This window comes from Dermochelys coriacea, chromosome 6 (assembly GCF_009764565.3).
Source record: "Dermochelys coriacea isolate rDerCor1 chromosome 6, rDerCor1.pri.v4, whole genome shotgun sequence".
Taxonomy (NCBI): Eukaryota; Metazoa; Chordata; order Testudines; family Dermochelyidae; genus Dermochelys; species Dermochelys coriacea.
The window spans coordinates 12940925-12954997 of record NC_050073.1 but is presented as its reverse complement, the minus strand read 5'-3'; the positions used below and the strand labels follow the sequence as shown (position 1 = coordinate 12954997).

Sequence of the window (14073 nt, the reverse complement as noted above, 5' to 3'; positions counted from 1 at the left end):
TTTCTATGAAAGGAAAATGTTTCACTCTAGTCAGTCTGGTGTTGATGTGTCTTCCTTGATGGGCAGGGCACAACCCCTTCTGTTAGAGACCAACCTCCATCTGGCAAGCGGACCTGTAGACATATTGGGAGATGATTTACTGCTCATGCATTGGACTCTTCTTCCATGACTGTCAAGCATTATTGACTGACTGACTTCTCCATATTTCCTTTCATCTGTTAAGATATTGGATGACCATAAGAGGTTTACAATGCAAACATTCAAATATTAACTTACAATATAGGATACAGATGTTATAAGTGAGAGTATGTGAGTTGCTGCATGCACTGACATCTAAACACATGGTTATAATTCTAACAGCTTTCACAATACCAACAGAGAGATGAGCTAGACAAATATATCTATATATACATGCCTAATAGAGCTTATTTAGGTCTATCTTTGAATAGTGGGAAAGAACAGGTTAAACCAGACCAGGGACCCTTAGATAAAGTCCACACCTCCCGACAGGAACACTTTGTCACCCCACAACCCCCCTAGGTGGCTGGTATTTGAGCCCGTGGCTTAACGAGATCCTTTTTGAGCTGAGGATGACCTCCTTGTCTGGGACAGGTTAAGCACAGTTCTGCTCCCCTTTACTCATACAATAAAGACAACAACACTGGTAACAACATATCACTTCCCCTGCATTCAGTACTAAAGTGATTTCTAACCCAACACCAGCCAAAGTTGATCACTTGGAGCTACACAGCTCCTGCCTGCTTGGTACCTATGCAGAGTAGGTGTGTTCATGTAAATGGAGTTTGCTTCTGAAGTCTCTACCCCTCCCTAACTGTCAGGGGAGAGTTCATTCAGACCCTGCTTACAATAATTCAAATTGAATGAACTCTCTTCAGTGCTGCCTGGTGAACGAAACATGAAATGCCGTACTTGGCTAATAGCAGGTCAGATCAGGGATTTTGCTTGTTAAAGGACAGTCATGTCTCTGGTTAGGAGCGAAGGACTTGGGGGAGCTGCAGCTCTCCAGTTTAGCCATTCTCGGGCTATGGGGTGGGACTTCCAAGAAAGGTGCAGGAATGTGTCACGGGAGGTGTGAACTGCATTTGTGTGTGGGGGTATTTTTTCTATTTTTATTTTTTAAAAGCTCTGTAAGCCCTGGGTGGCGGAGGCTCGTGCAGAGGGTCTGTGCACACCCGAAAGGTGGGGATAAAAGGAACAGCCTGAACACCCGGGTTTGGTCTCTCCTTCCCATCTGTCCTCCATCCTCAGTCCCTCACCAAGGGGCAGCCCGGGCTCAGGCTCTCCTTCCCCTACCTCTCCCACCTCATTTCCTCACTGGGAGGCAGGTGGGCTCAGGCTGTCCTCCCCGCACCAACTCCTCACCTGTAGGCAGCGGGGCTCTGGCTGTCAGCCCTGGGATGGCAGCAGCAGTCCAGAAGTAAGGGTGACAATGGGGTGCTGAGTGTGTTGTGAAAAGTGATATTCACATTGCCTCCTTTACTTCTGTGCAGCTGCTGGTGTGGCACGGCCTTCAGAGCTGGGTGGTGGTATAGGTACTTGTGGGAGGGAGAAGGTACGTGACTACAGACACAATGGAGGGGAGCCTGATCCAATAAGTTTGAGACCCCATGGCTCTAGTGAGTTCTCCACTGTCTCCTGAAGGGGAGCAGATCTGAGCCCAGGACTGTATCTGCTGTAGTCTGTATCTACACACACAGATATCTAACCCAGAAAGGAGAGGAATGTTCTACCCTTTGCTCTAGTTCAAAGATGTCTCAGCAGCTCTGGGTGTGAGTGAAGGGAAGGAGGAAGAGCGAGTTTGAGCCTACAGGGAGGAACATTGAGTGCAGGTTGAGCCCATGGTATGGGGGGTTGTATCCTGAGAGCCGTGATTCTGAAATTGATTTTGGAGTCATAGAGAACAACTCACCATGAACCCCAATGTGATGCTGTGGCAAAAAGGGCTAAAGCAGGGTCTCAAACTCCTGGCCCTCAGGCCATTTGCGGCCCGTGAGCCTCCCCAATGTGGCCCACGGGGCTCCAGCAGTTTTGGGGCCGGGTCTCTCCCTTGGCCCCACCTGCCGCCCCTGGGCGCTCCCCCCAGGGGCCTGGGCAGCGCAGCGGAGCTGAGCGGTGTCTGCTTGCTCACTCCAGTGGCTGCCGACTCCTCCCTGCAGTCCTGGGGTGGGGAGGGGCTGTGCCTCCGTGCGCTTCCCCCGCCCCAAGCGCCCCTGCGACCAATGGGAAGCTGCGGGGGTGTAAGGTGACCAGACAGCAAATGTGAAAAATTGGTACAGGGTGTGGGGGGTAATAGGAGTCTATATAAGAAAAAGTCCCCAAAATCGGAACTCTGCCTATAAAATTGGGACATCTGGTCACCCTATGGGGGCGGTGCCTGGGGGCAGCAGTGCACCAAGGCCCCCCGGCCCGCCCCGCCTTGGAGCCATAGGTAAGCACCGCACCCCCGACCCCCTCCCAGAGCCTGCACCTCCCCCCATACCACCTCCCACCCCCAAACTCCCTCCCAGATTCTTTACCCCCTCCCCCTTCTCACACACCCTCTCCCGCCCCCAAACTCCCTCCCAGAGCCTGTAGCCCTCCCAGACCCTGCAACCCCACCCTCTCCTCCTGTACCCCCACTCCCTGGCCCTACCCAGAGCCTGCACCCAGCACCCAAATTCCATCCCAGAGCCTGCACCCAGCACCCAAATTCCATCCCAGAGCCTGCACCCCAGACTTCCTCCTCCACCCAAAGTCCCCCCCCAGAGCCTGCACCCCAATCCCCTACCCCAGACCTCCTCCCCCACCCAAACTCCCTCCCACAGTCTTAGGCAGGTGGGGGGCAGAGTTTTGGGGGGCGGGTTCTGGGCAGCATGAGTGACATTATTGGCCCGCTGGGAGGATTTGAGGACTGGCACGGGCCCTAAGGTCAATTGAATCTGAGACTCCTGGGCGAAAGGAATCCTTCTGAAGTGTGAGGAGGCGATAGTGAGTAGGGGTAGGGAGATGATTTTATCTCTGTGTACGCAGGTATTGGCTTCTCATTTTCCCTGGGGTGCTCAACCCCCGCTCAGACACAGGTCTCCACACTCACTCCACCCCTTCCCCCAAGACCCCACCTCTTCCCACCCCACCCCTGGCCCTGCACTCACCCCACCTCTTCCCTTAAGTTCCCATCCCAGTCCCACCTCTTCCCCATCTCTTTCCACCTTCTCCACCAAGTGTGCCCCATCCCTGCTCTTCCCCTTCCCTCCCCATGCCTCCTGCACGCTGCTGAACAGCTGTTCCATGGCGCTCAGGAGGCGCTGGGAGGGAGGGGGAGGAGTTGATCTGCAGGGCTGGAGGTGGGCGGGAGTAGGGGTTGGGTGGGAAGCTTGGGGGAGGGGTGGAGTGAGTGAGTAGTTTTTCCCCCTGGGTGCTCCAGCCCTGGAGCTCCTACCATGGAGTCAGCCCCTATGTCTGTGTATATGGTATTGGTCAGTGGTGAGACCAATACTGGAATACTGAGTCCAGTTCTAGTGTCCACATCTTAACAGTGACACTTAAAAATTGGAGAGCCACAGTTCTGTGTGAGGGTTGGAGAAAAATGCCTTACAGTGAAATTTAAAGAGCTCAGGGATTACCAGTCCCCCCTGCTATTACAGAGACTGGGAATGAGCAGAGGATGGGGGCGGGCGGTGGCTACAGGGCCCAGATGTTTGGCTTCTCCTGTTCCCCACAGGAGCTTCTGTTTCTCCATTTCTTGTCTGAAACCTGCTGGAGAATCATGATGGTGCGATTTAAGGGGTTATATCCATGGGAAAGTTGCACAAGTTTAACTTAAATGAGTTTTTGCAAAGGAAGGATGGTGCAAGGTCAGCGCGCTGGCCTGGGCATTAGGCACCGGTTTCACTTCTCTTCTCTGCAAGAGACTCCCTGTATGACCTTGGGCAAGTTACTTAGTTGCTCTGTACCTCGGTTTCCCCATCTGTAAAAAAGGGATAACAGCACTGCCCTACCTCAAAGGGGGTTTGAGAGGAGAAATACGTTAAAAATATTGAGTTGCTCAGATACTATGTTGACCTGCCAACATTTGCAAACAAAAATAGATATTTACATATATTTGCACAAATCTGAGATGGCCACCTGTGCTGGTTTTACAGTGCCCATGAAAATGATGGATTCACCATCTCTTACAGTCTTCAAGACTGTGTACCATTCTGGAAGATCTACTTTAATCAAATGTAAGCTTCGGTCTCAGTACAGGGGAAATTATGTGAAATTCAGTGGCCTCTGTTATACAGGAGGTCAGACAAGATGAAGTAATGGTCCTTTTTGAACTGAAAATCTCCAAATCTGTGTGAGGTTCAGTTTTCTCACCACTTTTCTTAGTTGTTACTGTCCCTATTGTATCATCTCCTTCTTTCTCATGTTGATCCTGGTTTCTTTGTATTGGGGGTTGAAATGGGGATTGGCTTGTAGCTCTGTCCAGAATGCTATTTAAGGACATAAATGCCTGAGCTGCCTCTGGCTGCTCGGGGCCGCACTATTGTAACTTCCCCAAGGTGCAAACTATTTTCCTTTTTCCCTTGGACTTTATTGCTGCCACCACCAAGTGTCTAACAGATATATAACCGGGAAAGAGCCCGCTTAGAAACATCTTTCCCCCCAAAACCCTCCCCAAACCCTACACCCCCTTTGCTGGGGAAGTCTTGATAAAAATCCTCACCAATTTGCATAGGTGACCACAGACCCAAACCCTTGGATCTTAAGAACAATGAAAAAAACATTCAGTTTCTTAAAAGAAGAATTTTAATAGAAGAAAAAGTAAAAGAATCACCTCTGTAAAATCAGGATGGTAAATACCTTACAGGGTAATTAGATTCAAAACATAGAGAATCGCTCTAGGCAAAACCTTAAGTTACAAAAAGACACAGAAACAGGAATCTACATTCCATTCAGCACAGTTTATTTTCTCAGCCATTTAAAGAAATCATAATCTAACGCATATCTAGCTAGATTACTTACTAAATTCTAAGACTCCATTCCTGTTCTGTCCCCGGCAAAAGCATCACCCAGACAGACAGAGAGAACCCTTGTTTCTCCCCCCCCTCCAGCTTTGAAAGTATCTTGTCTCCTCATTGGTCATTTTGGTCAGGGGCCAGCGAGGTTATCCTAGCTTCTTGACCCTTTACAGGTGAAAAGGGTTTTTCCTCTGGCCAAAAGGGATTTTGAAGGTGTTTACCCTTCCCTTTATATTTATGACAATACCTCTCAAGGCATGCTTAGTACAAAATAGCATAACCATATGCAAGTGGTGAATATGGGGGTTACAGAGTGTTATTTTGAGGTACACTGTGTCACAACTATAGAGGGGTGATAAAGGGTGGGTGAGGTAATATCTTTTTATTGGACGGATTTCTGGTGGTGAGAGACAAAGAGCAACCAGAGACCAGGAGTCTGGACCAGGTTGTATGTAAACTCTCCTTAAATTCAGCTGTTATAGTGGAGGCTTAGAGAATAGTAAATGTTGTACCCTCCTTTAAAGAACAGTGCTAGGGGTATCCCTCAGGATTACAGACTAGAAAACCTCAAAGCTCTACCTTGTAAACTGGTTGAAACTATAATTAAGAATAGAATTCTCAAACATCTAGATGATAGGAAAAAACCAGGACAGCTTGTATAAAGGAAAATTATGTCTCACTAGTTTATTAGATTTTTTGGTGATGTCAGTAAAATAGCAAGCAGAAAAAAAATTTAAACATAGAAAAGCAAGTTGAAATAGTTTATATAGACTTACGAAAAGCCTTTGACAAAGTCCCTCACACGAGATTGTAGAAGAAACTCTCATCAAGTGAGAGACAAAATATTGTCATAGGTCAAAACTGATTATGAAACAAAACAAAAACAAACAAAAACAGGGTAGGAATAAGTGGCCAATTTTCATGATGGTAAATAGGTATCAGCAGGTGCCACATCTGTGTCAGGAGCACTGTTTAAAGTATTTATAAATGACCAAAAGGACGGTGGGAATATTGAGGTGACATTTGCAGAAGAGAAAAAATTTATTTGTGTTAGTCAAGAGTAGGGAAGACCATGAGGAACAGCAGAGGGGCCCAACTATGCCAGGCAGATGGAATTCAGTATTGACAAGCACATAGGAGGGGATAATTGGAACCACTTGTACACGTTGCTGGGCTCTAGATTAACTACAGAGCAGGTCAAAACTGGGAATTACTACCGGAGAAAATATTTGAAGGAAACAAAACAGTTTGTTTGTTTGAAAATTTTAATGCAATTTTTCAATTTTTGTTTACCTGGAAAAGGTAGGAGAGGAAGAGATGGGCGGAGGCTCCCCAAATATTCATCTCTTTTTGAACTGAAGTACATTTTTAATTTGAGAGAAAAACTGGGCTATTTTGAATGATACAAAAGTTAGAAAATTTTCATGTTGTTCAATGATCCAATTTTCCATTGAGAGACTTTGGTGAGAAGATTTCAACAGCTCAGAAAAAAGACCTCAGACACATTATGGACAATTGAGTCTCTTAATGTCTAGCCCTCTAACCCCATCCCACACAGAACCCTTGTGAAGCCCCCTGAAGGAATTGTTGCCAACTCTCATGATTTTGTCATGAGTCTCATGGTAATTATTGTTTTCCTTAAAGCCTCTGGAGTCAAGTGGATATGTGATAATTTCTGCCTTCATTCTTAAAGAAAAAGTAAGTTTCTAGCCCTCATGGCTGTGAAGAAAGCTTCAAAATGTGACCCCAGTGCACCTTAAAGGTTCAAAAAGTAGAAGGAAAATACAAAGAACACAAAATCTATGATTTTTGCATAATCTCCTGATTTTAAAGCCAATCTCATGATTTTTGGTGAGCCCAGTTCACAATTTTTGAACATTTAGGGTTGGCAATACTGGAATCGTGGACGTGGAGGGCAGGAAGTGATCTCAAGCTGTTGTCTAGTCCCTCCTCCACACTGGGCCAGGATTAAGGATGGGAAGGCCTGCGGCTTGTTTGTGAACAGCTGTTTGTCCTTCCTTTGGTTTTTTTTTCCTCCTCTGAGTTCTGGAAGGGGATAGCTCCAATGGAATCAGCCGGAGGGGTGAGTTTCCATCCATGGGCCTGTACTGCTGACTGCCCTGGGCCAGCCAACAAGGGGCTGGGTGAGTACATGACCCTGTTACACCCCAAAGGGGACACAGTGGAGGGGCTGGGCCCTTGACAGGTTTCTGTTCCTCGGTTCTCATGCTGTCCCACTGCTACCAGCTTTCCAGTTTCACTCTGAGCACAGCAGAGAGTCCTGTTTGTCCAGCTTGGGTTACAGGTTTGAGCCTTAGAAAGAAACTTCTCCTGTGGGAAAGTTACTCAAAAACTGTCCCCTGTGTGGTTTCTTGCATCTTCCTGTGGAGCACCTGGCACTGGCCACTCTCAGTGAGAGGTCACTGGACTGCTATGGCAATTTCTCTGTTTCCTGTTGCATTTGTTTGTGTGTGTGTTGTCTATTCATTTGGCGATGGAATGAAGAGTGACAATGTGGGAAACCAAAAAGAAAAGGAGTACTTGTGGCACCTTAGAGACTAACAAATTTATTAGAGCATAAGCTTTCGTGAGCTACAGCTCACTTCATCGCATCCGATGAAGTGAGCTGTAGCTCACGAAAGCTTATGCTCTAATAAATTTGTTAGTCTCTAAGGTACTGTAAGGAGAGTGATCACTTAAGATAAGCCATCACCAGCAGCAGGGGGGGGAAAGGAGGAAAACCTTTCATGGTGACAAGCAAGGTAGGCTAATTCCAGCAGTTAACAAGAATATCTGAGGAACAGTGGGGGTGGGGTGGGGGGGAGAAATAACATGGGGAAATAGTTTTATTTTGTGCAATGACTCATCCATTCCCAGTCTCTATTCAAGCCTAAGTTAATTGTATCCAGTTTGCAAATTAATTCCAATTCAGCAGTCTCTCGTTGGAGTCTGTTTTTGAAGCTTTTTTGTTGAAGGATAGCCACTCTTAGGTCGGTAATCGAGTGACCAGAGAGATTGAAGTGTTCTCCAACTGGTTTTTGAATGTTCTAATTCTTGATGTCTGATTTGTGTCCATTCATTCTTTTACGTAGAGACTGTCCAGTTTGGCCAATGTACATGGCAGAGGGGCATTGCTGGCACATGATGGCATATATCACGTTGGTAGATGTGCAGGTGAATGAGCCTCTGATAGTGTGGCTGATGTGATTAGGTCCTATGATGGTATCCCCTGAATAGATATGTGGACAGAGTTGGCAACGGGCTTTGTTGCAAGGATAGGTTCCTGGGTTAGTGGTTCTGTTGTGTGGTGTGTGGTTGCTGGTGAGTATTTGCTTCAGATTGGGGGGCTGTCTGTAAGCAAGGACTGGCCTGTCTCCCAAGATCTGTGAGATTGATGGGTCGTCCTTCAGGATAGGTTGTAGATCCTTGATGATGCATTGGAGAGGTTTTAGTTGGGGGCTGAAGGTGATAGCTAGTGGCCTTCTGTTCTTTTCTTTGTTGGGCCTGTCCTGTAGTAGGTGACTTCTGGGTACTCTTCTGGCTCTGTCAATCTGTTTCTTCACTTCAGCAGGTGGGTATTGTAGTTGTAGGAATGCATGATAGGGATCTTGTAGGTGTTTGTCTCTGTCTGAGGGATTGGAGCAAATGCGGTTATATCGTAGCGCTTGGCTGTAGACAATGGATCGAGTGGTATGATCTGGATGAAAGCTAGAGGCATGTAGGTAGGAATAGCGGTCAGTAGGTTTCCGATATAGGGTGGTGTTTATGTGACCATTGCTTATTAGCACCGTAGTGTCCAGGAAGTGGATCTCTTGTGTGGACTGGTCCAGGCTGAGGTTGATGGTGGGATGGAAATTGTTGAAATCATGGTGGAATTCCTCAAGGGCTGCTTTTCCATGGGTCCAGATGATGACAGATATTCTTGTTAACTGCTGGAATTAGCCTACCTTGCTTGTTACCATGAAAGGTTTTCCTCCTTTCTCCCCCCCCCCCCCTTTGCTGGTGATGGCTTATCTTAAGTGATCATTCTCCTTACAGTGTGTATGATAAACCCATTGTTTCATGTTCTCTGTGTGTGTATATAAATCTCCCCTCTGTTTTTTTCACCAAATGCATCCGATGAAGTGAGCTGTAGCTCACGAAAGCTTATGCTCTAATAAATTTGTTAGTCTCTAAGGTGCCACAAGTACTCCTTTTTCTTTTTGCGAATACAGACTAACGGCTGTACTCTGAAATGTGGGGAACTGTATCTTTGGGATTCCTGCATGGTTGCTTAAATTTTCAGCGTAAAGTTTACAGTATATTTTTTTTTTTTTTTTTGCAGAGAGCTATAAATGCTGTCTTGTCTGTGAGTTTATATTGAGGGTGTGCCACTGCGCCCTGATAGGTGGGTGAGGTTTAAACAGGGGCTGCTCTCCTTCACAGGTAATTTAAACTAGTCACCATCATGAAACATCCCTCGATGTAGATTCTGCCCAGCTGGGGGCCCACTCAGCCACCCTGTACTGGGGCAGATTTATAGATTTCAAGGCCATTCTGATCATCTGGTCTGACCTCCTTTGTAACACAGGCCTAGAACCTCCTCACAATAATTCCTATAGAAGATCTAGAAAAACATCCAATCCTTGAGGTGGCGACGTGGGTTGGATCACGGGGGCTGCAGCGTGGGAAGCAGGATAATGGGCTCTATGTTGCAACACAATCACTAAATGTTTTTTGCTGCAGCTTTTGTGAGTGAGGTAGGAACACAGTTGTGGGGCCAATCTCTGCTCTCCATTGCGCCTGTATAAAGCTGGAGTGACTGAAATCACGGGAGTTGAGCTAGTGTAAATTGGGAGTAACTGAATGCAAAATGTGAACTATTGATCAGGCTGCAGGAGTCTGGCAGGGGGTCATTGCCATAGCCATGCACATCAGAAGGGAATCTGTTGTCTATTGTATCTGTCTAACCTGCATAGTCACATAGCAATCTCAGCATTATGGCATGTGAGCAGCGACAGAAGAAGTGAAAAATCCCTTAACCAAAAATGTTTTCCCTGTTTTGTGGGAATTTTGAGAGTGGAATTTTTATCTTTTGTTAGTAATTTATTAATAAGCATTTTGAACATCATAATGGTTATTGAACAAAAGCCAAGATGAAGACATAGATTTTATCTACAGTAGTGAGGGAACACAATAGCAGAGTCCTTTAGCTATGGGCCATGGGATATATGCTCTATGGTAGCTCTATAGCAATGGAGGGGCAGGGGCTGGGGGCAGTGGTCATGATACATCTGGTGCCAGATGTATCAGACCTATGATATGAATGTCAGCTGTTCTTTAATGATGTTGCTGATATTTGAATAAATATGCTGGCACACAGCTTTTCCAATAGCATGGACACCACTGAGAACCCATCTAAGGGGCATACAGCAGACCAGTGATATAAAATGCTATTCATGGAGCCTTTATTAGTCATTATCTGTGAACATTCAGCCATGGGCCAGATTAGTGATTTTGTTTTTTTCCCTCCTGAAGAATCTGGAAACTTCACAAATGTCTGGACAGATAATTATTCACGTGAACATCTGTGTGGAAGCTCATTATTCACTGTGTGAGCTCTCTACTGTTTAGAAATGTCAAATATCCATTCATGGAGCAGAAACAATGCTGTGCCATCTCGGTGCCAATGTCGCTGAAAATAACATTGCAAACCATTTGTGAATAACTCAGAGTCTGAGAATTGTTTGTCCAAACTCTTTGGTGAATAGTTAGAAAAACAGAATCTGGGAAGAATTAGAATTATTTCTTGGGCCAAACAGGGCCTGCAATGGCTTGGAGCATTCTGTGTTCTGAATCATTCTGTCCTGCTCTGACTTTCATTAACTGGGGCGTGGTCAGTAAAGATGTAGGGCCACATGCTGCTGGCTTCACTCTTACAGGTGGTACCATTGGCTTCAACAATGTTTCTCAAATAAAGCTACCAGGATTTGGTCCGTGATCTGTAGTTCAGTGCTTGGGGAGGAAGCCAGCCTAGCTCTTTTATATAGACCCTTGCTGGTAGAAAGGGCAGTTCTCTTGCGCTGATGATGCTTCAGAGGAGCTTGCTGCCATTGCTACTGACACAAACTCCCTGTAGTTGTTTTGATCAGGAAGGTCTCCACTTCTGTCTAATGGGAGTTCGTCTTTCTGGCATATCTCAGGGAAGCACCTGGATTTAGGATTAGCTTTCTAGGGCTCCTGGTATCTGTCATGTTGAAGCATTTCATTTAAAATCTTGTGTTCAAGAATATTGTCTAAAACTCCAGCTGGGCCAGTAGCTTTTTGAGATTTAATTCCTGTTTGAAGGGCCTCTTTGATTTCCTTGTTGTTAAAAGGGGATTTGAGCCTTAGGTTATGTCTACACTGCAGTCACAGGGTGTGATTGCAGCTCAAGTAGACATAACGGAGCTAGCGCTGATCTAGCTAGCTCAGGGACCGGAGCAGTAAAGCTGCTGCAGCATGGTAGTGATGAGTAGGTGTTGGGAGGTGATTTGACCACTGTATAGGGGATTGGTGAGAAGAATACTGCAATACTGAGTCCAGTTCTGGTGTCAGTATTTTAAAAATGTCGAAAAATTAGATGGTGCAGAGAAGAGCCACAAAACTGTTTGAGGGCTGGAGAAAATGTCTTACAGTGAGACTTAAGAAGCTCAACCTGTTTAATTTATCAAAAAGATCGAGGTGACTTGATCATTGTGTAAAATACCTTCATGGTGGAGAAAATACCAGTTACTAAATGTCTCTTTAATTTAGTAGTGAAAGGCATGACAAGAACCAGTGGCTGAAAGTTAAAGCCAGACAAATTCAAATTTTACCTAAAGCACAAATTGGTAACAGTGACAATGATTAGCCACTGGAGCAAACTACCCAGGGAAGTGATGGATTCTTCATCTCCTACAGTCTTCAAGACTGCTGCCATTCTGGAAGATCTACTTTAATCAAGTGCAACTTATTGGGCTCAATAGAGTGGAAACTGGGTGAAAGTCAGTGGCCTGTGTTATACAGAAGGTCAGACAAGATGATGTAATGGTCCCTTCTGGATTTAAAATCTGTGTGTGGCTGGATTTTCTCACCAGTTTTCTTAACTGTGTTACTGTCCCTATTGCACCATTTCCTTCTTTCTCATTTGAATCCTGGCTTCTTTGTACTGGGGGTGAGATGTGGATTGGTTTGTCGCTCTGTGCAGAATCCTATTTAAGGGCAAAAATGCCTAAGCTGCCTCTACCTGGTCTGGTTGCTGTGAGATTGCAGCCCCTGTAAGCCGGGCGTTCTCAGGGCCGTATAACCAGAGGGAGTGTGTGACTCCGAGGAAGCAAGGCCTGCTGGGAATGTGGAAGCGGGGTATAAAACAGCTCTGTGGGTGCAGGGGGGAAACCAGGTGAAGCAGTGGCAAGGTGGGCTAGAGGAAGCTGGAACTGTAGCTAATGAGGGGCTGTGATTGGCTGATGCTGTCTGAGGAGGCCTAGCAGGAGGCCAGTGGGAGAAGTTTGAAGCAGCCCTGGGTCCCGTAAAGCAGAACAGTTTGAACTTTGAGGGTTGGCAGTTGCTCCATAACACATGGTCCCATGGAGCCTGGAGCAGAGGGAGGGCTTAGGTACCAATTAGAGGTGCAACCAAGGGATGAAGAACTTTGTTCTTTATGTCAGCACTCAAGGGACCCCTGTAACCAAGGTGTGGAGGACTTTGGGAACTCCCTGCCTTGAAAGAGACTGCAAGAACCTCTGTGCCCCCTGGAATCTAGGAGGGGAAGGATTAGTGGAACCCCTGACAGAAAGTGTTAAGGTTTGTGTGGAAGTTGTGTATTGAAGGATTGCACACACCCTCCCAGAAGTGGGCTGTGGAAGACTGAGTGTTTATGGGAACCCATGGAGGGCTTGAGCCTGGAGGGCCTAGTGCCTGGAGCACAGATAGCACGGGCCTGGAGCGTGTGTGTTATGAGAGGAGATGCAGCACTTGTAAAGCAGAAAAAGGAGGAAGCCACATCATGGAGAAGTGGCTGCTGTGGGCATCCATGGGAAGAAGAAGGGGCCTTGGAGCAGTGATGAGAGGGGGAAACGGGAGGTTTGTGGTATTATTTTGTAGGCCTGTTTCTTAGCCTGAGAGAGAATTTAGGGTTTGACCTTTTGATACTCTTATATCCTTTACTAATATGTGTGAACAAAGACACTGTGTGTTAAGTCTGCCCACAAGAGATGGGGTGATAAGAGATGGAGTTAAGTGTTACATGGTGTGGTGGGAGTATAAAAGATGAGCATACACTGGAAGGCTGTCTGGCTCTCTCTCAAGCCAAGGTCAAGCAACCAGTTAGGAGGGGCTGAGGGAATGGGGGGCAGGCATAAGAAACACCAAAAGCCAAAGAAAAGTCTAGCCTTGGCCAGAACATGACCTCACTCCTTACCCCTCCCATGGGATACAGAAGAGGTGGGATGAAGATCCCAGACTCACGACCCTCCGAAAGGGAACATGACCATAAGTTGTAAGAGGTGGGACTAGAGGCATGTACTGCAAGTATGTCTGGGCCTGTTAAGAAAGAGGAGCTGGGAATGGGGACACAGGCAAGGCCCTGCGGCATCAGATCTGGGAAGGGGGACACGGACAAATGCCATGCGGTGTCAGAGCTGGGAACAGAACACTGGGAAGCAGGCTTTGCCAGTGGATAGAACTATGGATATTCTTGCTTGGAACTAACCCCAATAAACATTGCATTGCCTACACTTCGGACTTCTGGTCTTCTGCTTTCTCTCTGCGTGACAAGAACCAGGGGAGATGGTGAAGGGAAAGCCCTCTAACATCTTGGTGCCCTGACTTGGAAGCATCATGCTGGACAGATAAGTAGCAGCCAGGTAAGTCCCCCTCCCCAACAGTCCACGCAGTTGCTTGGAGGGGGTATGGCAAGTCTCATAATGGTAGTCGCAATTCCTGGTCAGTCTTTTTGGATAAGTGGATATGGAAGAATCAGGGCCCATTCCAGGTATGGGGGTCAACCTGGGATGAGATTAAAAAGGAAATGGGGGTGGTGTTAGAGGACCCAGAGGGATGGGAGCTGGCT

General features: G+C 46.7%; 1 pseudogene; it reads left to right on the top strand.

The window, feature by feature from the left end:
• Window positions 1–2359: 2359 nt before the first annotated feature.
• The window catches only part of LOC119856963, a 201379-nt pseudogene continuing 189665 nt past the window's right edge, over window positions 2360–14073 (top strand).